Genomic DNA, 27,973 nt, shown 5'->3' with positions numbered 1-27,973 from the left:
TTGGCCTTCATTGGCTTAGGTTGCAGACTTTTCTTTTTTCTCGCTGCTTCTGGTAATTTTTTAATAAATTTATTTAATTATTTTTGGCTGCCTTGGGTCTTTGTTGCTGTGCGCGGGCTTTCTCTCGTTACTGCGAGCGGGGGGTACTCTTTGTTGCGGTGCGCAAGCTTCTCATTGCGGTGGCTTCTCTTGTTGCGGAGCACGGGCTCTAGGCGCACGGGCCTCAGTAGTGTGGCACTCAGGCTCAGGCTCAGCAGTTGTGGCTCGCGGGCTCCAGAGCACAGGCTCAGTAGTTCCGCAGGCTTAGTTGTTCCGCAGCGTGTGGGATCTTCCCGGACCAGGGCTGAAACCTGTGTCCCCTGCATTGGCAGGCAGATTCCTAACCACTGCGCCACTGGGGAAGTCCCTGGTAAGGTTTTTAAAGGAGTTTTTACTGTTCTTTTTTTCGCGCAAACTATTTTGTAAAGTATTAGGGCAGGAAAATTTTGTGATCAGCCTTCACTCCCCATTTTTATCTGAAAGTGTAGAATAATGTTTTTAAATAGACTGCACTTCATATTTTTTCAACTCAACCTATATATATAACAGATAATGTCATAGTAATATTATATATTGTATTATTATAACAGCCACCATTTACTGAATGCCTAGGTGCCATGTACTATGCTGGGTACTTTACATACATGATTTCTAAAACATAACAACCTTACAAGGTAAGTATTGTTGCCAGTTATTTCCACAAAAAACCTTTTTTACTGGTGGTTTACAGATCACAGAATCTTATTTGAAGCTCACAGCTGGCCAACATAAACAAGGTAAGAATCAATTTTTCTCCCTTTTGTGTCTGTAAAAAATTAGCACTTAAGACACTCTTTTTGAAGTACAAAATAATAGTTTGCAAAAGTGTACCACACAAACTAAGGGAGATTTTTATGGACAACTTTTTAACATAGGACTATATCATTAATCTCTTGGTGGGAGAGTTGCTAACTGACAGATTCAAGGAACTTGGTAAATTAATTGAGTATCCCTTCTCTAACCATCTCATCATCAACGAACATACTAAGAGCCTGCTATGTCGAAATAATTAATAAATTATATTAAACCACTATAATTTTACAAGTTATAGGATATGTACCAGTGTTTGTTTTGGAAACTCCATTGTTTGGATTTAAATCAATATCAAACTTTTCTTTTGGGCAACAATATTTATACTCGTGATGATACTGAAAACACATCATTGGGACATAAACACATCTACGCCAAGTAATAGGTTTCTTTTTCTGATTATAAAAGTAGTACATGTAAGTGAAGAAAAATTTGAAAATATGTTTAAATAAAATAAAGAAAAAATACTTTTTAAAGAGACAGCAAGAAAAAAAAACCCAATAATTCCTTTATTTAGAGTTAACTGACTATTGGTTGACATATTTCCACGCAGTTTTTTAAGCTTATGAAGTTTAAACTGTTTGCTTGAGCACACTGTCTGTTTTTCATAACAATTTATCAGAAATGTTTCCTCAAGTTATTTAAAACTCTTTAAAAACATTTTCAGTGGCTGCATTAATGATCCTTGTGTGGAGTAGTGTTTCCTTAAGTGGTCATTTAAGCTATTTTCCTTACTTTCTTATAAATAATGTTGCTATGAACTTTTTATGCATAAATCTATTTTCGCATTTCAGATTATTTCCTAAATTAGGATGAATTCCTAGAAATAGACTACAAGGCCAACATTTTTAAGCTTCTTCATCTGGTAAAAATTTTGCTGTTAAAAAAATATATATCTCTTTTAATTCTCTACATATATTTATATTGAAAATAAACCTAAGGAGAAAAAGGTATGAGGCCTACCTTTTAAAATTGAGATTAATGTTTAAATTTAGGCTCAGTGTTTTTGTTTTGCTTTGTTTTTATTTTAATATCTTACCTTTAAGGAAAAATCCACTCTTCAAAATATTAGTTACTTCTTTTTATCAGGCTTGAAACTTAGAGATACAAGTTTAAATGTATACTTATTTCAGCCTAATATTTCTATTTTTCAAGGTTTACCATCTCTTTTTTCCTATTTCCAAATTTGCTCACCCAACAGTGTTGCCTCCTGACTCACCATCAGTTTAATTTCACATGCACACCACTAATTCATGGTGGTGAATTACACATTCATCTGTGGATAAAAACCTAAATAAAATTACAGATCAAGGTCATTCCCAAATTTAGCAAATTTGGCACAAGAGTTTAAGAGTACCAAAATTAATATTATAGAACAGTTCAATTGTGCTAGACTGAACTTCAGAGCATATGAAGAATAGAGCACGTTCACCCAATTCTAAAATTAATTTAGAATGGTGATGGAATCACAAAACTTGGGAAAACCTCCAGAAGAAATAGAGCCAAAGCAAATAAGATTACTGCTTTGTAGTAGTTATGATTTAATAATTCACTCACCAGTACTTACTGAACATCTTTTATGTGTCAAACACTTGCTAGACGGGAGCTGGAGTAAGCAAAAAGATATAGGCCTGCCCTCCTGGAAGATACATTCTAGTGGAAGAGACAGACAAAAGTAAATGAACAAATAAGTAAAAGTCATAAGTTGTAATCTAGTCACTTTTATTACTTAGTGTTATTTATGTGAGACAAAGAAGTGATCTGAGTTCTCCCCCAAGAATTTTTAAAGCAGTACTGAGTAAGAAAAAAGTTAAAGATTTAGAATTATTAGGAAATAGATGATCTCCACAGATATTTTATGACTCTGATCATTACCATTCCATTACCATTGTGCCCTGTACCCACCCTCTCCAAAAGTACTCTCTCTAATCTGGTCTGACCCAACCTCAGATGAAGCATGTTACAGTAGAAGGTAAAATGTGCCAGATTTGGGGATCAAGGAAACCCAGGTTTTGGCAAGTAGCAATGGTGATATCGAGACCTTAAGTGAGACATTTAATTTTCCAGTGTCAGCTTCCTTTGCAAAACGATGAATTTTGACTAAATGATCTCTGAAATCCCTTCAAGTTTTAAAATTCACTGTCTGTGCATCTCTCCTTAAAACCTTTCTTCCATTATGCTCTTATTTATACTGGGGGTGGGAAGAAAATGGCATGAGGAAGGCTACAGACGTTGGAAAGAATAAGATTGATTCCTGTTTTTTTTGTTTTGTTTTGTTTTGTTTTTGCGGTACGAGGGCCTCTCACTGTTGTGGCCTCTCCCGTTGCGGAGCACAGGCTCCGGGCGCGCAGGCTCAGCGGCCATGGCTCACGGGCCCAGCCGCTCCGCGGCATGTGGGATCTTCGCGGACCGGGGCATGAACCCGTGTCCCCTGCATCGGCAGGCGGACCCTCAACCACTGCGCCATCAGGGAAGCCCAAGTATATTGTTTTAATAAATGTCAAATTCTGCATTGGTGTGATAGTTCACCAACTGAGTAAAGAAATCAGAGAGGTGACATAGTGCTTTATAACTACTCTAAAAACTATCCTGAGTGAGTTAAAAATCTTTTCAATTTAATAGTTTTTGTTTGGGAAAAAAGTAGAACCTCTGTTGTGCCTCTTTGTGAACTGGTGCAAGTTAAACATCTTTTTTATAGCTTCAAGTTACTTTTAAGCACCTATACAGTATCAATTTGGAATCTAAAGGAACATTCACATTAACAATTATTTCTATGAATAGCTATGGACTTTGCAGTCATAGATAGCAGAATTTTAGTGAAGGGATCTTTGGGGTCATATAATCCAGCTCTCATTTTGCAGAAAAGGAAAATGAAGCCCAGAAAAGTTTTTATGACTCACAACAGTAAGCTTGGCGGGCAGAGGGGAAGGGCGCTGCTAACACTCTGTTGGCCTAATGCATGCCAGAGGGTAATAGGTTATAAGAGTCTGTAGCTAACACAGTTGAACAAATCTAACAAAGAGGTCTGATGTGGTTCATAAGTATACATTTTCCCCTTAAGATTCTTGTTGGATGATCCATTCCACCTTAATTTATTACCACAAACACGAAAGGAAAGTGCCTTTACACAAATGGATGCTCCTACAAAATAAAACCCAAGAGAGAAGTTGGAGTCGGTTTGGCAGAGCTACAATGCTACACAACCCCTGGGGGGAACATTTATATATATCCATATGTATACATACCTGTAGCCTCTTAATTGTGCTTCAGGAAATGTCATTTACATACATTACAATGTAAATGTTGCCCACTGGAGTTGTACATCAGAGGACACTGCAAATATAAGTTTTGTACATTGAATTAATTACGGTAAGCTAATTGTCATTAACAGATCAACCCCAAAATGTATGATGGCTCAAGTTTGTTTCTTGCTAAAATAAACAAGTACTTCAGTACTTAGTTTTCAAGGTCTTTCTGTACCTAAGCTTTCAGTACCAAAGTTCCAATATCTCCCTGGGCGTCTTTTCTCTTTCAGCCCTGGGCGTCTTTTCTCTTTCAGCCCGTAGGAAGGGGAGTTTTTAGGGGCGGGGACTCAAAGTAGTACATATAACTTCCATTTTCATTCCATTGGCTGTAACTTAAGTCATATGTCCACAGCTACTTAAGTCACATGTCCACAGCTAACTGCAGGGGAGGCTGGGAATAAGCTTATCTGTATGGCCAAGAAGTGAGAACATGGATTTTGATGTCTAACTAGCAGCCACTGCTCACTTGGGTGCTCTCTCTCCACACACACACACACACACACACACACACATTCTGAAGTGATCACCAAAATTAAATTAACTCACACAATTATGCTTCAAATAGAATAAATTAGTAGTGAAAGAAAGGACCTTTCATTTAAGAATTGTATTCACTTCTACCCTTTCCCTCCTTCAGCCAGAACTAATTGTTAATGCATAACAACAGTCAACTGAAATCTCAAAATGAGGGGGAAGAAGCAAATGTTTGCAACAATTACCTTTATAGATATATAGATATAGATAGATATAGATTAGAAGGGCGTTGGCTTGGTTTCCCTATCCCATCAACTAGTCAAATTCAGAACTAAGACTCTTGACTGGGCTGCTTGTTTTAAAGGCACAAGGCCATCAAGTTCCCTTTTAATTACACTATTAGTAAATGATGTTCGAAAAATATTCAACTTTTTACACAACAAAGGTAACAATTCCACAAACAGTAAATTTAGTGGGGGGGGGGTTCCTTTGAGTAAGTTGCCATTTTAATCCTCAAAAGTGTTCCCAATTACTCAGTTTTTAATAGAAGCACTGCATGGCTGCACTTTTGAAATCATAAACAGGAAGTGTGGTATATAAATGTCAGTAAAACTAAAACTGAATTCTGTGGTTTGATGTTTTTCTTCCCCTCATATTTTCATGTTAATGTATGATTTTGTATGTACTTAGAATGACTACCTGAAGGCAAACAGTAATTCATTACCTGATCAGTTTTCTCTGGCAACCTAACAATTTTGGGGCATGGGGGAAATACATGGAATAACCTAAATGTTGTACATTTTCATGGAGGAAGGAATGGAAATGACCTAGAAACTGCTGTTGATTTGGCATTGTTAGAAATTGCTTTCATGTATAGGGTGTACTTTATTGTTGCCAGAAGACAGTGTAGATGGAGAAAGAGGCCAGAGAATGAATGACTCTTAATTTAACTATTTGAAAACTATTATAGAAACTATTATAGAAAACACTCTTACACTTTGTACAGTCTTATTCTGAACCTCAGTAATTCCTTGAATGTGTTCCTCTGCACTAAATTCCTTTGTGAGACGACTAAGGAGTAGCTTAAGTACTGCAAAAATCCAGGATATTATCTCTGGTTCTTCTCTATGAAGAAGCTATGGTTCTTTCTATAGTTAATATTTTCTATATAACATTATTTCAGTGTCTCTGCTACATGGACTTTTCTATGGAAATTCCAAGGAAAGATTAAAATTGACCAGTCCAGACTTGTATATTACATTAACTATTTCTGGAGAAATGTTACCAACATACAAATGCTTCTGGAACTCTAAAATGTTTTTCTTTAGGAAACTGTTTCTTTTCTTAATTTGTTCTTAAACTGAACACTGAAGGAATGAATTTGCTCAAAGTCACACAATATATGAGTGAAATACAAACAAACAGAACCTATGTATCTAAACTCCCTTTCAAGGCAGATCACACTGATCCAGAGAATATGTTTCAAAAGGAGGTAGGTAGCCTGCCCATCTATTGAGGGTCTATCTTCCTGCAGCACATGAGGCATTGTTGAACAGCACATACAGTATTTAATACTTGAGGCATTATCTTTTAGTTGAAAATACAACATATATAGAAAAGATATAGGAATATGTGAAAAGTAACATAATAAGAGTATATTAATCAAGTACAAACTACAAATAATTGCTAAGGGGATGTGCAAAATGAAGTGATTTAAAACTAGATTGATATGGACAGAAGTTTAGTGGAATCGGAAAATCTCATGTGGATTTTTTGAAAGTGGCAATGGGTTTGGATTGCCAGAGAGAAAAGATAACCATTCATTCATTCATCAAATATTTACTGAGTGCTTCCTATGTGCTATGTGCTAGGCACTGTTCGAGGCACTAGAGATGCAACAATATACAGAACTACTGCAGAGCAGGAATAGGCACGTCATCTCACAGACACGATTAGAACAGAGAACACAAATATGGGAGTAGAGAGAAATGAAATACTAGGTCTTAAATACTAGGATGTTTCTAAATGAGAGAAAGATGTTTGGTATGACTTGAACTCCTTTTGTCGTCACTGTCAGAACAGACTGCTTTCCTTTCTCAGTTGGTCAGCTCTCTTAGCCTCCTAGATAACTTTATAATGACCAGGATAACACAAGCCAAATAAATACTGCACATATAAAGATTCCCAGCTGAGGTGTATGGAGAGCAAAAAGGGAAAGAATGGCTAGCAGAAGTTGAATTTTATGGCTCCTTTTATCTTTCCAATGGTTTCTATCGTATATTATCAGTCTCTTGCCAGCCACGTCTCCCATGTGGTATTTGTCAAAGTCGTGATTCAATACCTGAAGGTTCTGCTCTCCTCCGTTCCTTTCAAGTAGAATCACTGAAAGGAAGGGAGATTCCAGTTAAATTCCTTTTTTCTACTTAATCAGGTTTTCTGTATTCACCGAGCAATACTTCTCTACAGAGTGTTTGATGGAAAGTATTTTATGTTTTGTGTAGACTAGTGGGGAAAGGGATAAGATAGGATGGGGGCTAGGGAGAATACCAAGAGGCTGCAATATAATTCTATACAATACAATACAAGAGGCTACAATACAAACTTGACATTTAAGAGCTTGGATTAAATGGGCAATTTTAAAAATGAAAAGGGATATATCAAGTACCACTGTAGAGAAGTAGCTATAAGAAGTAACAAGTTTAGCAACTGTTTACCTATGGGAGGGAAAGAAGGAAATGAACCTAAGATTTTTAAGTTTGAAGGTCCCAAAATTTGTGTTGTCACCGATAATAGCCACGAAATTTGGAAAAAATAGCTTGAAGGAAAAAAATGAACTTAATGTCAGATCTAAGTGGGATATCACTAGAAGACAGAGGACTCAAGCTTTTTCAATAAGCTACTGATGACATATGAAAGTCATCATTATATAGAAATAGATTGAAACCCTATGGGCTAAAAAGGGAATGCAATAAACAACATCAAATGGCTGCATATGAACTTTGATTGTAAGATGAGGAAAGCAATTTCAAAGCAATTTCAAAAGAGGTAATCTAGCTTTGGAACTCTCTCCTTCAGGTCAGACAAAGCTGTCCTTTATTAAACATTATCTCTTCATGTTAGCTGACCCCTTAGTGGGTGAGAATAACAAGCTGAATGAATAAAATTAAAAGACTTTGTTTCTCTGGATTATCTCACTCAATGTTCTGAATTTTTAATTGAATGTCCTCCTAGCCAGCTTAAACAAATTATGTGCCTTAAGATAAAACACACAAAATAAATACCTAAAACTTTTCTTTGACTATGGTACTCCCATATAAAGTCTATGGCACTCCCGTATAAAGGCTATGGCTTCAAAAAGTATAAAAGGTACATTAATGCAAGTCATCCAAACTATTTAGCCCTTAAATGTGGGGCTTGTTTTAATGTAAAACTGTCAGACCAACATAAATTTCCATCCCCAAAGCAAATCTTGGCTATGGAACTAAATTAAAAAGCACTTTTAAAGAAGGTTCAATTTTAGAATGTGCTACCCTACATGTTTCTTTAAATAGCAAAGGATCAAGTTTGACCCTCCCTGAACTAAGGGTTTTTGTGGTACGATTTCTGTAAACAGAAGATTATATCATAAAATATATTCAGCATCTTACCATTATCTAATCCAATATGGCTTTGGATTCCTACATTTATGTAGAAGTATCTTCATAGTAGCTAGCAATGGAACATTTATTTAGTACATGCTGTATGTCGGACACTGTGTTAAGTGCTCAAATATTTATTATTTCATTTAATATTCACAACAGCTTCTTGAGGTATTATTAACCCATTTCACAGATGGGCAAAACTGAGGCCCAAGTAAAGTTATATCTTCAAGATAATGTAGACAGTAAGTGGGCAGAGCTAGGATTTAAGTCCAGATCTGTCTGATTCCAATGCTACTTTTTTTTTTAACATCTTTATTGGAGTATAATTGCTTTATAATGGTGTGTTAGTTTCTGCTTTATAACAAAGTGAATCAGCTATACATATACATATACCCCCGTATCTCCTCCCTCTTGCATCTCCCTCCCACCCTCCCTATCCCACCCCTCTGGGTGGTCACCAATGCTACCTTCCTTAAGTCCTACTTTGCCTCCAAAAGTTACCTAAAAGCAATAAATAAGTAAACAAAAAAATAAATAAAACTTAATTGTTTTGGCTATTCTAGATCTTTTGCATTTCTATACAAATTTTAGAATCAGCTTCTCAGCTTTTTTTTTTTTTTTTTTTTTAAGCCTACTGGAATTTTTATTTGGACTGTACTGAACCTTTAGATCAATTTGGGGAGAACTGACATCTTAACAATATGAACCCATGAGCCAGGTAAATCTCTCCAATTATTTAAGTCATCTTTAATTCCTTTCAGTGTTATTTGTAGTTTTCAGTGTACAGGTCTTTCATGCCTTTTTCAGATTTATTCCTAAGAACTTCATATTTTTTATGCTATTGTAAATGTTCTGTATTTTTTGCACTTCCATTTTTAATATTTGGTGCTAGAATGTAGAAATATAAATGATGGTTATATATTGATCTTCTATCCTACAATCTTGCTAAACTCACTTATTCTGGCAGCTTTTTGTCAATTCCACCAAGTGGAATAGATGGACGATTATGTCAGTTTTATTTTCTCTTTTCCAATCTGAAATTGTTTTATTCCTTTTCTTTCCTGATTGTACTGGTCAGAATCTCCAATACTGAATAAAAGTGATAAGAGCAGAAATCCTTGTATTGTTCCTGATCTTAGAAAGCATGCAGTCTTTCATCAGTAGGTATGAGGTTATCTGTAGGTTTTGTGTAGATACCCTTTATCTGGTTGAAGAAGTATCCTTGCATTCCTAGTTTATTGAGAGTTTTTAATAGCAGAAATGAAAATTGGGTTTTGTCAAATTTTCTTCTACATCTATTAAGATGATCAATTTTTCTTTTTTAGTTTAATATGGTGAATTATACTCATTGATTTTTGAATGTTAAAACCAATCCTGTATTCTTGGGATAAACCCCACGCAATAATACTATCCTTCTTATATATGGTTGGATTTTGGTAAAATTTTGTTTAGAATTTTTACACTTATGTTTATGAGGGGGATTGGCCTGAGTTTTCTTGTTATGTCTTTGTGTGGTTTGGGTATCAGGGTAAGGCTGGCCTCAAAGAACAAGTTGGGAAGTATTCCCTCCTCTTCAGGTTTCTGGAAGACTGTAACTCGTATTTTTTTTTTCCTAAATGTTTGGAAGGATTTGTCAGTGAAGCCCTATGGACCAGAAGTTTTCTTTGTGGGAATATTTTAAACTAATAATTTAACAGACAAATGACCATTCAGGTTATCTATTTCTTCTTGAATGAGCTTTGGTAGTTTATGTCTTTCAATGACTTCGGCCATTTCATCTAAGTTGTTGACTTTTTTTTTTGCCTAAAGTTGTTCATAATATCCCCTTATTATCTTTTATTTGTAGAATTTGTAATGATGTCATCTCCTCTCATTCCTGATTACTTGTCTTCCTGATATGTGTCTTTTTTTTTTTTTTCCTGACTAGTCTGGCTAAAAGTTTATCAACTTTACTGACCTCAAGGAACCAGGCTTTGATTCCACAGATATTCTCAATTGATTTTTGTTTTCCATTTCATTGATTTCTACTTTGATCTTTATTATTTCATGATTTCTTTTTTGCTTCTTTGTGTTTAACTTGCTCTTTTTTTCTAGTATCTTAACATCAAGTTGAGGTCATTGATTTGAGATTTTTTTGTATTTTCTAATATAGGCATTTCATTTATTCAAAATTTGATATGTTATATTTTTATTTCCTTCAGTTCAAAATACTTTCTAATTTCACTTTTGAGTCCTTCTTTAATCAATGGATTATATAAAAACATGTTATTTTGTTTCAAAATATTTGGGGATTTTCCAGTTAGCTTTCTGTTACTGATTTCTTATTTAATTCCTTTGTGGTCAGGTCATACTTCAGCGTGACTTGAATCCTTTAAAATATACTGAGACACGTTTTATGACCTAAAACAAAGGTCAGCAAACTTTTTCTGTAGAGGGTCAGATAGTAAATACTTTAAGCTTTGTGGGCCACATACAATCTCAATATTTTTTTTTAGAAATCTTTCAAAATGTGAAAACCATTCTTAGTTCATAGGCCAATACAAAACCAGGCTAGACTTGGCCCCAGGGCAATAGTTTGCTGACCCCTGGCCTAAAATATGCTCACTCTGGGTAAATGTTTCATGGTAAAGAGAATATGTATTCTACTACTGTAAGTGGAATGTTCTAGGCAAGTCAATTAGGTAATATTGGTGGGTAGTGTTGTTTAAGTTTACTATATCCTTGCTAGGTTTCAACTTGTTCTAGCAATTATTGAAAGAGGGGTACTGAAATCTCTGACTATAATTGTAGATTCTTCTGTTTCTCCTTGCAGTTCTATCATTTTTTGCTTCACATATTTTGAACCTACTGTTACTTGGGGCATAAACGTTTAGGACCGTTATGTACTCCTGATTAACTGGCCCCTTTATTATCATGAAATGACCTTCATTATCTCTGGTAATATTCTTCACTTTGAAATCTTACTTTGTTTCTATATGTCAATCTAGCCACACCAGTTTTCTTTTGACTAGGGTGAGCAACAGCATGGTATATCTTTTTCCATCCTTTCATTCTTAATGTATTTGCATTTTCATATGTAAAGTGTGTTGGGTCTTTCTATCAATCTGATAAGTTCTGCCTTTTAATAAGGATTTTTAGATCATTTACATTTAATGTGATTCTTGATATGATTAGATTTAAGTCTATCATCTTACTGTTTTCTATTTGTTCCTTTTGTCCTATGTTCCATTTGTTTATTGTTCCTTTCTTCCTTTTTCTGCCTTTTTTCAGATTGAATTTTTATGGTTCCATTTTTTCTCATTTGTTGGCTTGTTACCTAATAATGTTTTATTATTCTACTGGTTGCTTGAGGGTTTATAGTCTACATATATAACTTATCACAGCCTACTTTCAAGTGATATTATATCACTTCACATATAGCAAATATCATACTTCTGTTTTTCCCCTCCTGCCCTTTATGCTATTGTTATCATATATTTTACTTATGCATGCTGTAACCCCCATTATACATTGTTATTATTTTTGTTTAAACAGTCGATTTTCTTTTTTTTTAATATTTATTTATTTATTTATTTTTATGGCTGTGTTGGGCTTTAGTTGCAGCCCGCGGGCTCTTTGTTGCTGCATGCGGGCTTCTCTCTAGTTATGGCACTCAGGCTCAGTAGTTGTTGTGTGTAGGCTCTGTAGTTTGCAGCACGTGGGCTCTCCAGTTGAAGCGCACAAGCTCAGTAGTTGTGGTGTGCTAACATTTATACTAACCATGGTATAAATGGTATACCACGTGGTGTGGTATTTATACTAACCATAGGACTATTACGGTATATAATGCACATTCATTTTAAATTTAAGATAAAATGTGAAACTAAAGAAAATTCTATCTTGGGACCAAGTTTCTAGGGCTATTATTCACTCTTCTCTGCTATTGACCAAACCACACATTTGTGAAAAAGTCTTGAGGAGCAGTGACTTTGATGACTCTTCACAATTTTGTTTTGGCTGCGTCAGGTCCTAGTTGCTGCACACGGGATCTCCATTGTGGCTCACAGCCTTCTCTCTAGTTGTGGCATGCAGGTTTCCTCTCTCTAGTTGTGGTGCGCAGGCTCCAGAGCATGCGGGCTCTGTAGTTTGCAGCACGCGGGTTTTCTAGGAGGCGCTCGGGATCAGCAGTTGTGGCGCACAGGCTTAGTTGTCCGGCAGCATGTGGGATCTTAGTTCCCTGACCAGGGATTGAACCCACGTCCCTTGCACTGGAAGGCGGATTCTTTACCACTGGACCACCATGGAAGTCCCTATTCACGATTTTTAAAAATCTCTCCTAAAATTGGATGCTGTCAATAAATGTAGGTTATTCATAGAGGTTTTTATTTAATTTGAATATGTATTTCTGAACTGACCGCTATATCCTGTTATTCAGCTCATGAATCATTTCTTATTGTAATCATGAAAAGTTTACTTGATTCCAAGTTTTTAAAACACCCATCATTATTCCTGTGAAGAAGAACTTTTACTTACCAGTTCTCACTTTCATCACTGTCAGTGTGCCTGCATCAGTCAGAACCTGCAACACTGTCCAATTTTCTGATTCCAATCCAGGATAGAATAAGAATGCATATAAACAAGCCTGTTAGAAGTAGACCTAAAATAAAGATAAATAGGCTCATTATGAAGACCCTACCGGAAAATCCACTTCTAAGACTGAATCCTAAGGAAATAAATAAGGCAAAAATTTAACGATTATTGATACATTGTTCCTTTCACCAGAGAAAAACTGGTAGGCATCAATATAAATACTCCCAAATAAGAAACTGCTATGGTACATCCTTATACTCTATAGTAGAATACTTATTCAGTAATTAAAGTACATTATACTTGAATATTTACTGCTAGGAAATATATATGAACAAAAAACAGTTGTGAAAATTTAATAACAGGGGTTAATAGTGGTTATTTCTGGGTGTGGGATTATTCACCTTTTTCTACCTCTTGCCCATTTGTATCTTCTTTAATACCAATTTCTTATAATAGAAAAACACAAAGTTTTCAGAAATACTTATTCAACATGAATAAATACTATTCAAAATGATAAAGTCATCATTTGTTTATTCATTAATTCAACAAATATTTGCAGCATTAAATAAGACCTAGTCCTTGCCCTCATGACTTTTCATTTGTGGGCATGATTAACAGTCTTGGAAATTTTTTAGTCCTTGTTCCTCTCTTTCATTGTCATTACTTAATTGCCCAGTCACTCCCTCCCTTACTCATCGAGGACTTTGGCACTTGGCTGCCAGTATCCACCTCCCCTGCATTTTCTGCTATTGTGCGCCGTTTCCATGTCCATACAGACAACCCATCCAACAACCTTGAACTCTGACTCCACCATCTTATAACCACTTCATTCAGCCTTCCAGACCCAGAGCCACACACCAAGAAATTACTCCATGGCCTTAGACTCCAATATCTTGATCTCTGACCAAACCGCTTACCACTCCAGCTTTTTTCACTCCATTTACTCACTTAAGACCTGCTTTCTTACCTTATTTTAACCTCTATTCCAAGCATTACTTCCCTAGTGCAAAATCTCATTATTTCCCTCCATGGCTATAAAAACACACAAAAATACTTCCATTTATTTAAAAAACAAAATGAAATGAAAACACCTTTTATAACATTCCCTTAGTATTTAAATTAAGGAACAACAACCATGATACCTTATTAGCAAACCATGAAGTTTTATACAGAAACATATATAGCTTGCACTACATCCAGAGATTAGAAGGCTTGTTAATACCCCTATACATAAAGGTGTTTAGCATATAGCAGTTATTGCTTAACTATCTGTTCATTTTTGAATAAAGTAAATGTGGCATATTTGAAGATATCCATAATAATCATTAAGCTGCATTTTAAACAGTTCAATAAATAATAGGACTCATATTATTTTATAATTAGGGAGGAAATGTTCAAAAGCAAGTCCACAGGTTCAGTTTTAAGGGCAAATAAAAGTTATATACAAAGTATCTTTACATCAAGTAATTTAGAAGAAGCTTTGAACTTTATCACAATTAACAACTATATGTACTAACATTTTTTACATCGAAAGGATTCAACTTTAGGAATTTCAATTTTATGATAGGAAAGGAAATTGGGTATAAGTACAGGTAGGTGGAAGGACCATTAGATTTAGCTACATGCTATAAGAATTTCTTATCAGGAAAAGGTTTCATATCTACTATACTGTATTAGTGATTTTACAGTTTATTAGAAATATTGCAGTTCAGTCACATCAGCTTTGGGTTGTTTTGCCAATGGCATAAACATCTAATTGTAAAAACCACATGTTTATAAAAATACATCCTCCAAAGGGGAAAAATGTTCTTTGGTTAAGTATGTGTGATACTTCTCTACATGGAACATTGAAATGAATTTAATCTTCTGTTCACTTCAAACATTATTTTTCTTTAAAGAGTTTCTTTAAAATCAGGTATATAGTCTGTATATACCATCCTGAGTTCACTGGGTCAAAAGTTAACAGTATGGGGTCATCAAGTAAATTAAATGTTAATAGCAAAAATTAAAGGAGTTAAATTAAAAACATAGGGCCTAATCCTATGACGAAGAAAAGTAAGGAAAAAGTGTTCCCATAAGAGCTGTAAACTGTTCACCTATTTAAAATAAATTACTTCTTCAGAGCGGCCTTAAAAAGTTAATTTGTTTAAAACACGTAAGCATTTCTTTGCCAAAAGAGAATGTGCTGTATTTTATTCTCCTTATTTCCCTATAGGTTTGTTCTACACGATAATTTTTTTACATATTAAGAATAGAAAATGTAGCATGAGGCTCAACTGTCATAGAGAACAGGTCATACATCCTCAGTCATATCTCCTAGAGACCAGAGAGTCCCAATTTTACTTCTGTTTACTAGAAATGAATAAGAAATAAATGTTAATAGATTCCTGTCCTACTCAACTTCCAGGACAAGGCTAATCCCAAGTCAATAAAGTCTCTGACAAAGCCATGAGTTGTCATTTTAAATGTTTTTTTACTCAATGTAAGGTTTATTATTCAATTTTCCTTTGATAAAGGGTCAAGAATAGATCCATGACTATTATTTACCAGTCCTTTTTATTACTTAAATTGCTCCCCAAATACACACATTTTTAATGACCAGACAAAAAGTTAACCAATGCTTGTGTATTTTAGACTATATATGGTATATGATTTACCATTTGGGGTGTCACTTTTTGAGATAGGCTCTGTTAAACTGGAGAACAACCAGAGAAGGAAACCAAGACTGTGAAGGGTTTAAAATCATAGATGTTTGGAGAATGGAGATTCAGTTGTCCTCATGGTTGAAAGTACTAGAAGTCATACTTAAGGGGTTATCACATGTAGGTGGGAATGAGTTTGTTCTCAGCAGCTCCAGGGGGCAGTTACAAATAGGTGTGTTTTAACTTTTAATATTCTACGATTCCAAACCTGAATAGGCTAAATTTCCTTTACTAAGGAAATTTAAATCATTTTAAAACAATGTTTCAAAACGCTGTATTTAATATATCATTTAAGGCCAGCATTTTCACACTAATTTTTTAGAAAGTAAATAACAAACAAATGGGTTTATCCGTTTCCAGGTATCCTTATTGGTAATGGGTTGTGAGGTGGGTAGTTCATACTTCTTCACTAAATATTATAATTATTAATTGTAAATGAATGTTAGTTCAGACCTATAATATTAGTTCCACGAATGTGGAAGCAAAACAATTCTTTATATAGGAGAAAAAAAACCTTATACCTCCATAATCCTAACAGAATCAGAGTTGAAAATATGTACGAATCTGTTATAAATGACTTTCAGAAACTGGGGCTCTAAACCATGTAAAGTAAATTTCCCCAAACAGAAGTATATTTCCTGATCCATGTGTAAATTTTCTCCCCTATAACTAATGTGGATATACTCTAAAAAGAAACTAAGAGTAGTTTCTTTTTTTTGCCTTTTGTGATTTTTAAAGGGTCATCCAAAAATATTTATGGATAATAAAGTACTTATAAACTGGTACATAATTAATTAAAGCATATAGTTATGAACCATTTAAGTAACTTTTAAAATTATTTTTTAACATCTTTATTGAAGTATATTTGCTTTACATTGTTGTGTTAGTTTCTGCTGTATAACAAAGTGAATCAGCTATACGTATACATATATCCCCATATCCCCTCCCTCTTGCGTCTCCCTCCCACCCTCCCTATCCCACCCCTCTAGGTGGTCACAAAGCACCGAGCTGATCTCCCTGTGCTATGCAACTGCTTCCCACTAGCTATCTATTTTACATTTGGTAGTGTATATATGTCAATGCCACTCTCTCACTTCGTCCCAGCTTACCCTTCCCCCTCCCCATGTCCTAAGTCCATTCTCTTACTTCTGAGGAGGATTTTATCATTGCTTTTTTAATGTATCAATTAGCTACAGGGAAAAGAAACTACCAACGTTACTTCACAGAACAAAGATTCTGTCAATATCTGAAATAAATGACACACTTGCATTTTAAAAAGGGAATGTAAATGGGTGAATATGTGGGAAAAACTCACCACATTACCAACAGATTTCGGTAAATGTTGTACAGGTTTATGATTAGTGCACTAGATACTGTGAACCTAATGAAACAGTTGTTGTCTGTCTTGAGGTCTGACACTTCACAGACCTAAAAAAGACAAAAAATACTTTGATGTATGTGTTAAACAAAAAAAAGTACAGAAAAATACTTAGATTTAGTATTTTACCAATATATACAATATTTTTACCAATACACTAACCTGATTAGAAGCTTATTTGAAATTATCAGGTAAATATTAAATTTGAAAAATTAAAAACTCATAGTAGAAAATAAATAGCTATGGATATATGACACAGATTAGAAACATTTTCAAACCAGCCATTGTTAAACCTTATTCTTTTTGCCTTTTATTATAATTCTTCTAGTTTACTAGTTATAATATTCCTGGAGGGGGAAAATCCTAAGCATAGCTATTTATAGCACAATGTTTTAAATATATGATAATAAACAAGTACAGTCTTAAAACAAAATACCTTGTTCATAAGTGATACTCAGTAAACATCAATTTATTTCAGAAAACAGCCTTAACAATCAATCTAGAGCAGTTTTAACTCACAGATTATAAGAATACACAGAACATAATAGAGTAAAACAAGTAATTCTCAAATTTGTTCAGGTGGCAGAGCAATTGGTGATCCTGTCTCTCTTTGCTGAGTTCCATTCATTCCCGTTAAATATTAATGCCAGTAACTGTGCTGAAGACACAGAACAAGGACAGACAGATTCCAGGCCATTGTGAAACTCTCAAAACCAGAATTGGGGAATTCCCTGGTGGTCCAGTGGTTAGGACTCAGCACTTTCACTGCTGTGCGGGGATGGGGGGGGTGTTCAATCATTGTTCGGGAAACTAAGATCCCACAAGAGCTACATTCCTTTCTGGAGGATCTAAGAAAGAATCTGTTTTCTTGCCTTTTCCAGCTTCTAGAGGTTGCCCTCCTTCCTTGGCTCATGGCTCCCTTCTATCTTCAAAGCCAGCAATAGCTGGTTGAGTCTTTCTCACATCTCACCACCCTGACACTGACTATTCTGCTTCCCTCTTCCACATTTAGAAAAATTGTGGAATTATATTGGGCCTACTCGGATAATTCAGGAAAATCTATTTTTAGGTCATCTGAGTAGCAACCTTAATTCTATCTGCAACCTGAATACTCCCTTCCATGTAACATAACATATTCACAGATTCCAGGGACTAGGATACGAACATCTTTAGGAGAACCATTATTATGCCTATCATATAAATGAATCATTTTCCTCTACCTTTCTTCAGGAACTCCATCGACCATCATCCATCTCTAAAATTATGTGCAAACAGTTCACATATGCACATGATTCTAGAGAAAGAATCTGTAACTGTCAACAAATTCTCAACGTTTAAGAATCACTGGACTAGCTCATAGACTATCAATGTTCCTTAGAAAGATAGTTTGGCAGGGTCAACAATGCCAAATTTTAGACTGGCTTTTATCTTTTTAGCTTTGATCAGAAAACCTTGATATGCGTTGAAAGTTTTTTCTTGTACTTTTCCTCTGTGTGTTTTAGAAGTAGTTCCAATCATCCTAATTATACCTCTACATCTTGCACTTACATTTTTCCAGTTGGTATGCATCATTTTGTGATGATGCTAATAGTAAATCCAGTGAATTTTCCACAGTTTACTCAATCTTACTACTACTAGACATTTCAACCCAACCCCCCCCTTTTTGCTATTTTATTTAATATGCTGGAATGGGCATCTTCCTATATAGATCTTTTTCCATAGTTTGGATTTATTTCACCTAGACTCCTGAAATTGGAATTTCTGGCAGGAAAAACATGACTATTTCTATAATCTTTTTTATTATTGCTAAATTACTTTCCAAAAGGTCTGCTTTAATTTACATTGCCACCAGCCTTTACTCACTCATACCATCAATGTGAGGAGGTTTTTTAAATGTCTTTCGTGCATTGAAAAGAATATTCAGGGGTCATTTAAATTCTTATCAAAGTTATGAACTAAAAAACTTAGTTCTTCCTTAACTTTTAAATTCAACTTGAAACTCTGGTTAGTCTTTGTAAATTTTTGTGTGTGTGTGTGGTACGCGGGCCTCTCACTGTTCTGGCCTGTCCCGTTGCGGAGCACAGGCTCGGACGCGCAGGCTCAGCGGCCATGGCTCACGGGCCCAGCCACTGCGCAGCATGTGGGATCCTCCCGGACCGGGGCACGAACCCGTGTCCCCTGCATCGGCAGGCAGACTTTCAACCACTGCGCCACCAGGGAAGCCCAGTCTTTGTAAATTTTAACAGCAATCACTTTTAAGGATGCTTTTTAAGAGGTCTCTTAAATATTTAGCATTTAGAATTTTATAACTTCTATAACTTCTGCTTTCCTTAAGTACTTAAAGTTTGATTAATAAATAAAACCTCTCCAAGAACTTATTTGAATAAGAAAAACAAGAAAAACTTGTATTTGTTTTTCTCCTTTTGCTAACTGTGTATTGGTTAACTCTATTTTTCTTATAGACCTATCTCTTTATATATTGAGGATATTAACCCTTTACCTACTTTATATGTTAAAAATATTTTTTAGTTTGTCATGTGTCTTTACTATTTATAGCAAATTTTTTTTCCGGTGTATACATTTTTTGTGTAGCTACCAGTGTTCTCCAAGATTGTGTTGAACCTTTTTATCAGTCTACATACCTCCCTCAGTGATCTCATCCAATCCCACAGTTTAAACTACCATCTACAATTGGTCAACTAGTAAATCTACAGACAACATGCAAACCATACCTTCCCCAAAATTCCAGACTTGCAAATCAAAAATCCAATCCTAATATCCAGTTACCTCTACAGAGGATGGAAGTATGTACTTGGCCCAAAGGCATATAAAAATCAACATTTCTGGGCTTCCCTGGTGGTGCAGTGGTTGAGAGTCCACTTGCAGATGCAGGGGGACACGGGTTCGTGCCCCGGTCTGGGAAGATCCCACATGTCGCTGAGCGGCTGGGCCCGTGAGCCATGGCCGCTGAGCCTGCGCGTCCAGAGCCTGTGCTCCGCAATGGGAGAGGCCAGAACAGTGAGAGGCCCACGTACCACAAAAAAATCAAACAAACAAAAAAACATTTCACATATCATAATCCACCAAACCTGTTCTATTTTCCCTCAGGAAATGGTACCAAGAGACACTCAGTTGCCCATACCAGAAACCTAGGAGTCCTGCTACACGCCTCCTCTCTCTCTTCTCCATGTATTATACAAAGGCTCCTAAGCCTCTTTAGTCTTACCTTCCAACTTTTTCCATCCTAGCTAACTCTGCTCTAGCCTCATAGGCATTGAATTTACTGGTCCTTTCTGCTCAGGACATTAACATACACTCCTCCTTTGCCTAGAGTGGTCTTCCTTCCTAAGTCTCAGTTTAACTGTCCCACCTTAGAAAGGCCTTACTTAAATCTTCAGTGTTAGGTCCCCATGGTGTACGCTTTTAGGGCATCCTGTGTTTTCCTGCTATAGTACTTATCACAGTTGTAATTTGTATGATTATTAACTTAATCCTTGTTTCTCTCAGTAGACTACACTATAAAGGGAGGAACTGTGGCTGTTATGCTCATCCCTATATGCTCAGTACCTTGAACAATACATAACACAGAGTAGGTGCTAAATAGTTACCTGGGAATAGTTACATAGTTAATACTGAGTAAGTAAATCCAATCTTGTTTATACTTCATTTCTAATTCTTTGGTTCAAATACTTTTTTATTTCTTGCCTAGATACTACAATAGCCTCTGCAGGACTTTCTATCACCGCTCTTGCATTTTCTAATCTGTTCTCCAGTACCCTTGTTAAAGTGAATTTCTAAAATATAAATCTGATCATATTACTCATTGGTTTAAGATTTCTCAATTGCATCAATATAAAAGTGATAGGTAAGGCCCTTCATGGTTTAACCTCTATCCACTTGATCAGGCTAACCTTTCTCAACTCATCCAAATCACCTAGGCAACAAATCACACAACTACCTGAATATTCTTGACCATGCCAGGTTCTTTCTGACTCCTCTGTTTCCTTACATTCCAGTGATTCTGCTTAAAATGCTCTCTATGGCCTACTTCTGCTCTCTTTTACACTGGTTCCTCGAAGGCTTCGCCAAGGTATCCTTCAAGACACAGCTCAACCACCACCTCCCTCCTAAAAAGCTTTCCTGAGCCACCTATTCCTTACCTGGGTTAATGTTCTTCCTGTACATTTCAAATTATAATTTTTAAAGAATTTATCTTTCTTCCATTAGACTTTCAGCTCCTTGCTAACAGGGACTACATACTTCTCATCTCTATATATCCAATTCTCATATGGACTTTGGTAAATGTTTGACTAATCTGTGTGCCAGTACATATCAAACCCATCAAAACATACCTACCTTTTGGGAACTGGTATTCCCACTTCTGAGAAATCGTCTAATAAATAAATGAATAAATAAGAAAGTTAATTAGGAAAACAAAAATGTTCACTTCAGAATTATTTATAATAACAAAAAATTGAAAACAACCTAGATGTCCACCAATAAAAGAAGGGTAGAATCTGCTAAATGATACATAGCAGAGAAATTTAGAATGAGATCGTAAAAATGATATAGTAACTCAGATGCTTCTTACATGTTAAGTGGAAAAAGACAAAGAAAACTATTTCACACTATGACCCTATAAAATTATACATACAGATATTTACTAAGGGAACATGAAAATTGTATGAGTTGTTAATGTGGATTGTGATTTCACTGACTTTATTCAGAACTTTATAAATATTGCTATGATATCTTCTCAATTATAATACAAATAATAATATACATGAGCTTAATTTTATTAACATATATGTACATCTTAGTGTATGCATATTTTAATGTGCATATATATGTATATATTTCCTAGCTCTGTCTCCTGAAAGGTCCAAGAAGCAGCAATGAGCATACCTAACCTTGATCTCTAATACCATTCTCCACTAAGAGGAAATGGCTCTGGAGAAAAAGCTAACACCAGGGCTAGGGCAGGGTAAGCGCAAGCTAAACTTGGAACATCTTATTATACCAGAAAGCAAGGAAGTACGCCCAAAAAATGATATAAGCATACCACAAAGACATAGGACCCAAACTAAAGGTGCTTCCACTAGCTAAATCTGGGACAATTCGAACACCAAAATAATTAAATACGGGCTTAAATATTTAGAGGTGAAAGCTCATGATGTGTGTAACTTACATTCAAATGGTTCAGAAAAAAATGTACAAAATATACACATATAGGGCTTCCCTGGTGGCGCAGTGGTAGAGAGTCCGCCTGCTGATGCAGGGGACACGGGTTTGTGCCCCGGTCTGGGAAGATCCCACATGCCACGGAGCAGCTGGGCCCGTGAGCCATGGCCGCTGGGCCTGCGCGCCTGGAGCCTGTGCTCCGCAACAGGAGAGGCCACAACAGTGAGAGGCCCGTGTACCACACACACACACAAAAATATATATATATGTACACATATAAATATAGAAAGAATACAGGAAAACAAGGTAAATACAGAAATGGAAAAACATAGGAATTCATAAGTTAATGCAGATAATAAATAGATAAATAGAGGAGAAGAAAGGGCTCTGTTTGCAGTAGAATGCTGTGGGCTGACTGGTAAATGTGAAAGGAGTATTAGATTTGTTGAATCATTTTGCAACCATCATGGTAAAATTATATCAGCAATAATGGATGCTATATTTAAATGGGAACTTTGATGAAGAGCAAGCTTTATCTTCAAATATTTCCCCACAAATTGCTTATTTGCCAGGAAGGAAAAAAACAGTAAGTATACATTGGAAAATTCGGGCCATATATGGATCAGGTGGTCAAAATTAACATCATCAGTGAGGGACATATGGATATCATGTGCTTTCAGAAGTGGTACCCTGAGAAGGACACAATACCACCTGTGCAGTGGTTCAGTTAAAAATGCAAAACCTCAATTTAATCATGAGGAAACATCAGACAAAAACAAAATAAGGAATGTTCTATCAAAAAGGAGGGTGGAGGGAGAAACTATATTCTTCAAAAATATCAAGGTCATAAAAGATAAAGAAAGGTTGTGGAAATGTTTCAGTAAAAGAAGCTAGAGTCAAGACCCACTAAATGTAGTGCCTGACCCCAGACTGGCTCCTGTACAGGAGGGGGAAATGCTATAAGGACCAACCTACAAAATGCGAATGTGGATGGTAGACTGAAGTATTTTCTCAATGTAAATTTATGAAGTTGACAGGAAATACACACTTAAGTATTTAGGGATCAAGGGCCAGGATGTATGTAACTTAACCTCAAATGGTTCAGAAAAAAAATTGCATATAAAGAAATATATATATATATATATATATATATATATTTGGAGAGAGACAGAGACCTTGCAAAAGAGGAGGTAAATGATATGGGTGTTCTCTGAACTATTTTTATTTTTGCAACTTTTTGTAAATTTGAAATTATTTCCAAGTAAAAGAGTTTTTTTAAAGTAAGTCCACCTCAGAAAAACAAGACCAACAGGAAAATAAAAGCTATTTATGTAGCTTTTACATCTATGCAATTTGCATCTATGCAAATTGTTTTTAAAACATTCACCAGTGTATACTGAGTTACTGTTCAAAATGTTTTTCTTTAAGAGGCTTCATTCTTCCTTAAAAGATGAACAGAACTATAGCTTTCACAGTTTTATCTAAATAAGCTAATATGTTGAAGCCAACATTCCATCAGTCGCAGCTTACTCATCAGAAACGGCAGGAGGGAAAAAAAGCATTGAAATTACAAGACCTCTGCTCTCCACACTACCCATATTTACCATTCATTTGCTGGTGATTGCACTGCAGTTTCCAAGTAAAACCTCAAATTTTAAATTATGACTTCAGTTTTACTCTTATGACAAGTCAAGAAGAGTATGCAGAAAAACAAACTGGGTGGGTGGAAAGGGGTGGGGGTAGGGTGATTAACTCTTCACTGTATTGAAAATGAAAGAAAGTTGACAACTTTTACCCCAGCTGAGTCCCTAAATAATTGAGTTCTTTCTTCTCATAAAGTATATCACTGTGTGGAGTATTAAACTTCAAGGAAGGTATTCTTACTAGCTTTTTACCTGTGAATCTGATGATCTGAAGTAAAAGTACTCGTTTTTTTCTTTAAAATTCAACTCGGGAATTTGCACCCCCTTGTGGTCAAACATAAAATTCTTCATTTTCAAAACACCATTTTTTTTCCCAGTTGGGTTCACGCTTAGGAGCCAAGTTACCTGATTTTGTTTTCTCCCATATTAGTGAATCAAGAAGCTTTAATGAAGGATTGTTGGTTTATTAAATAGGATCTTAAAACAGGACTTAAATCTTCTAAAAGTGACCTCTATATAAACTTCAGTATGTGGAAAATGGGAGATAATAATGGCACCCACCTCATGAGTTATTATGAGGATTCAAGGAGAAAATGGATATGCATGCTTAGCTGACACATTGTAGGTACTCAATAAATGTTATTAGTTATTAATATCATCATCACTTTGGAATTCTCTTGACAGAATAAATCTTAAAAGGGGACTGGATTTAAAAATTTACCAATTCATGATGTTCTAGTACAATCTTGCAAATAAATTCCCCAAATATACCACTTATCCAGACTTCACCTAGCTGATTCTCTCCACAGGTATATTTTTAAATTACAAAGGATATGTATTTATCTCTAGATGATAGAAATTTGGATGGTTTTTACTTTACATTTTAGAGTGGTTTTTTTCCCCTTTCCCTTTAACTTTAATAATTAGAAAAAGCAGTAAGACGATTCCATCTTCTTAGGTTACTCTTAACGTCTTTATTCATCTGACAGAAATCATTACTCTATTTGGCAAAAATAATTCGTCAGGTTGATTTATCATTTTAAGGGGCTCTTGAACACAAATGCTAATTCCTAACGGCCCTAAATGTAGTTTTTTAAAATACCTCTAAAGAAACCATTTTAAAAGATCAGTGTTAATAACTGACTTACAACAATAGCTAACATTCACTAATATACCAAGCACTGTTCAAATACCTTTAATATATTAGCTCATTTACATCCTTACAACAACCGGTTGAGGTACTAGCATTAATCCTTTTACAAAAGATCAAACTGAGAAAAAGTAACTCATGCAGGGTCACAAAGCTAGTAAATAGCAGAGCTGAGCTCCAACCCAAGCCGTTTGGTTCCAGAGTCTACTCACTTAACCAGTGCACAGACGTACCATAGAGACGTAAGCCCCATACTACTCAATCATGTTACTTCTTGATGATGTCAACTTATTAAAATCCATTTCTCTTCCAACTATACCACAATAATGCAAACCATGCTAGCCTTCTCCCATTTCCTTACTTCTTAGCACTTCAGGCATTTTCACCTGCGTTGTCTAATTTAACCCTCACAATGATGTATGTCTTTGTACACTCAGTTATGATTCATCACAAGTTGTTTTACAACAAAAACTAGAAATAAGTGTAGCAATGCCCCAGATTTTAAACTGTTGGATTCTTTAGAAAATTCATTGTAACTTGGGATCAGGAAAAAAAGCAACCAGTTTTAAAATAATCTTAAAATGTAATCATTTAGAATCAATGGCAGTTTGGTTTTTTTCCATCTTAACTAGCCTGTGGCAGGTAGGATAATTCTCTCAAGCAAATGAATGATTAAAAGAGATTTTTAAAGAAGGTGTTCCAGTATTGACAAATGTATCATCATCTACTGTCTTACCATAGTGCCCAGTTTTTGACGTTGGACACATCTGCCTAGGTCTTGTGCTTCTACTTACTAGTTATAAAACTTTGGGGCAAGTTTCTTAATCTGAGTCTCAGGTATCCTCTTGTGTAAAATAAAGATAATGCCTACTTCATAGGGCTGATGTGGGCAGTAAACATGATCATACCGTAAAGCGTTTATTTTAGCACCATGGCAGCCCAGAGTACAGTCAATATATGGTATCTAGCTATTATTACTTTACCAGTGCGTGACACAACAGAAACCCGTCTTTGCAAGATTAAGTTCCCTTACCAACCGTTTTTTTAAAAATCACCCTAAGCGATCCCAAAGACTGCCCAATAACCCATTTACCTCTCCAAAATCGAGCAGAATGTATAACAAGAACGCGGTGAGAGAAACTAGATTCAGTGAAAGTGCCTTCATAACAGGGAAACTAGAACCGGGCTCCAGCACACGCGCGCGCGCACACACACACACACACACACGCAGACGCACACAGGTTGGGTCGCACAGCATGGTGGAGAACGGCCCGGGCTCCAGAATCTGACAGATGCGGACTCGTCCACGTGCTTGCTACCTGTGCTACCTTAGGGAAATTACTTACAACGTCTCTGAGCCTTGGTTTCCTGGTCTGCAAACGGAGAATGATAATAGTACCTACCTCATAAAGTTGTTCTGAGGCTTAAGTGCGATAGCTCCGGTAAAGCGTTGACTTACAGCAAGAGCTGTACACACAGGCGGGGCTGATTCAAGTACACGTGTATCCATACACACGGTCTCAGACACATTCCGTTGGAGTTTAGACACTGGCAATAAGATGTTTTTCTTTTCGCCTAAGCTGCACCCTTATTTGTTTTCCTCGAACAGTAGAATAAATGCCTATCGACTGATACGTCATCTACGGACCCTCGGGCCCACACTCCGCACGGCCCCTCTACCTCTTAGGCTGAGCATAGGAGCTGCACGCACGCGCAAGAAAAGAGAAGGGCTGCGACTGAGGAAGCGAAGGCAGAACGGTGAACAAGCGATGATTCTGCGCATGTTCAAGGCGTGGGGGGTTGGGGCAGGAGTTTGCGCATGAGCAGAAGTGTCGGGAAAGCTAGAGTACGGAGGTTAGGAGGCGGTATTGACAGCTGTGGAGGCAGCCCGCGTTCCCGGCATGCCCCGGGGCGGCGGGGTTGGCTCTAACGAATTTGAATGAGGAGCCTCAGCGCTTTCGGCGCCATTTTCGAGTGATGCCTGATCTCATCAATCTAGCGGGAGAGACGGGATAACCTGTCGGAGAGCGTATTGCCACTAGGACTCAGACGAAAAATTACTAAAAAAATCGCCAAAAATAACTTCGAGCAAAGGGCACTTGGCGGAGCTTCGCCAGGGTTGGCGCAGCCGGTAAGAGCCTGAAGAAGTAGCAGAGCGGGACTCGGGAGGTGGCAGTGGTGGGACCGGCAGGCGGTGGGGGGGTGCAGGGAGTGGGAACTGGGTCCGCCTTCATTTTAATCGCCAAAAATGCGAGGAGGTAGGGTTGGGGGTAATTGGGTGTCTGAGTAGGCGGCGGCGGGCAGAATGTGGCGGGAGCGCGGAGAGTCGGGGGTGTGGGGGGAGGGGAGTTGCAGTTTGAGCGGGACGCGGACGCGCTGCGGCTGAGCGGCCGCCGCCCAGCGGATCTGTCAGCAGGACCCCCCGCCCGGGGCCGGAGACGGGGCGCGGCGGGGCTCGGCAGGCAGAGGCTCCTTGACAGGAGGAGGGGGACGAGCGCCCCCTCCCCCATTGCCGAACCGAGCAGTCTTTTATGGCAGTTTTCCCGGCCCGCTGCGGCTGTCTTCCCGTGACAAGAAACTTAAGGTCGGCGGAAAATTGAGGACCCGGAGTAGCGGGTGCCTCCCGGCCGACGTGCGGATAGTACCCTCCGCGGGACCCAGTCGTGTATATTGTCGTCTTTGATGCCAAATCATGAGATGCCCTAGCAATGTGAGTTTCTCCACGCCGCCCTCCGGCTCTGCGCGCCTGGGTCTCGGCAGGGGTAGCACTGACCGCGTCTGGCTTTTCCAATTTGGACAAGATGGGGCGGGGGCAGGCTTTTGAGGTTTTAGCGGGCTCCTAGGAAAGATGCTGGACTTTCGCTTTTTGCTCGGGATTTTTTGTCATTTGCTCTCACGGTGTCGTCCTTTCTTGGCGGGGGGGGCGGGGGTGTGTTCTTGGGTGAGATGAAAGATGGGGCTTCGACCTTGCGATTTCCTTCTCAGAGTCGCACTTTTCTGAGAAGACTTTTTCCTTCTCCAGTCTTTGAAACGTGTCGCAAG

At 37.0% G+C, this 27,973-nt stretch overlaps 2 long non-coding RNA genes across 3 annotated transcripts in view; one reads left to right on the top strand and one right to left on the bottom strand.

Moving 5' to 3' along the window:
• LOC112406596 (uncharacterized) overlaps positions 1 to 27,973 on the top strand; it is a 102,895-nt gene that overhangs the window by 11,910 nt on the left and 63,012 nt on the right. Inside the window, exons 2-3 of the long non-coding RNA XR_003004588.1 lie at positions 770 to 815; positions 8,939 to 9,026. This is a non-coding gene — a long non-coding RNA (uncharacterized LOC112406596). The remainder of the gene's footprint in view (positions 1 to 769; positions 816 to 8,938; positions 9,027 to 27,973) is intronic.
• LOC112406598 (uncharacterized) lies at positions 328 to 27,058 on the bottom strand. Of its 2 annotated transcripts, XR_003004589.1 has the most exons (7): positions 26,335 to 27,058; positions 21,314 to 21,350; positions 16,895 to 17,007; positions 12,821 to 12,944; positions 4,134 to 4,221; positions 2,446 to 2,541; positions 328 to 515 (listed from the first exon to the last, which is right to left on the bottom strand). It is a non-coding gene; the product is annotated as an uncharacterized LOC112406598 (long non-coding RNA). The 2 variants fall into 2 exon arrangements; XR_003004590.1 differs by lacking the exons at positions 16,895 to 17,007; positions 21,314 to 21,350.

Source organism: Neophocaena asiaeorientalis, unplaced genomic scaffold (genome assembly GCF_003031525.2).
Source record: "Neophocaena asiaeorientalis asiaeorientalis breed wild unplaced genomic scaffold, Neophocaena_asiaeorientalis_V1.1 scaffold59, whole genome shotgun sequence".
In the NCBI taxonomy this organism is placed as follows: domain Eukaryota; kingdom Metazoa; phylum Chordata; class Mammalia; order Artiodactyla; family Phocoenidae; genus Neophocaena; species Neophocaena asiaeorientalis.
The sequence above is the reverse complement of the archived record's forward strand: the minus strand, read 5'-3'. Positions and strand labels throughout refer to the sequence as shown.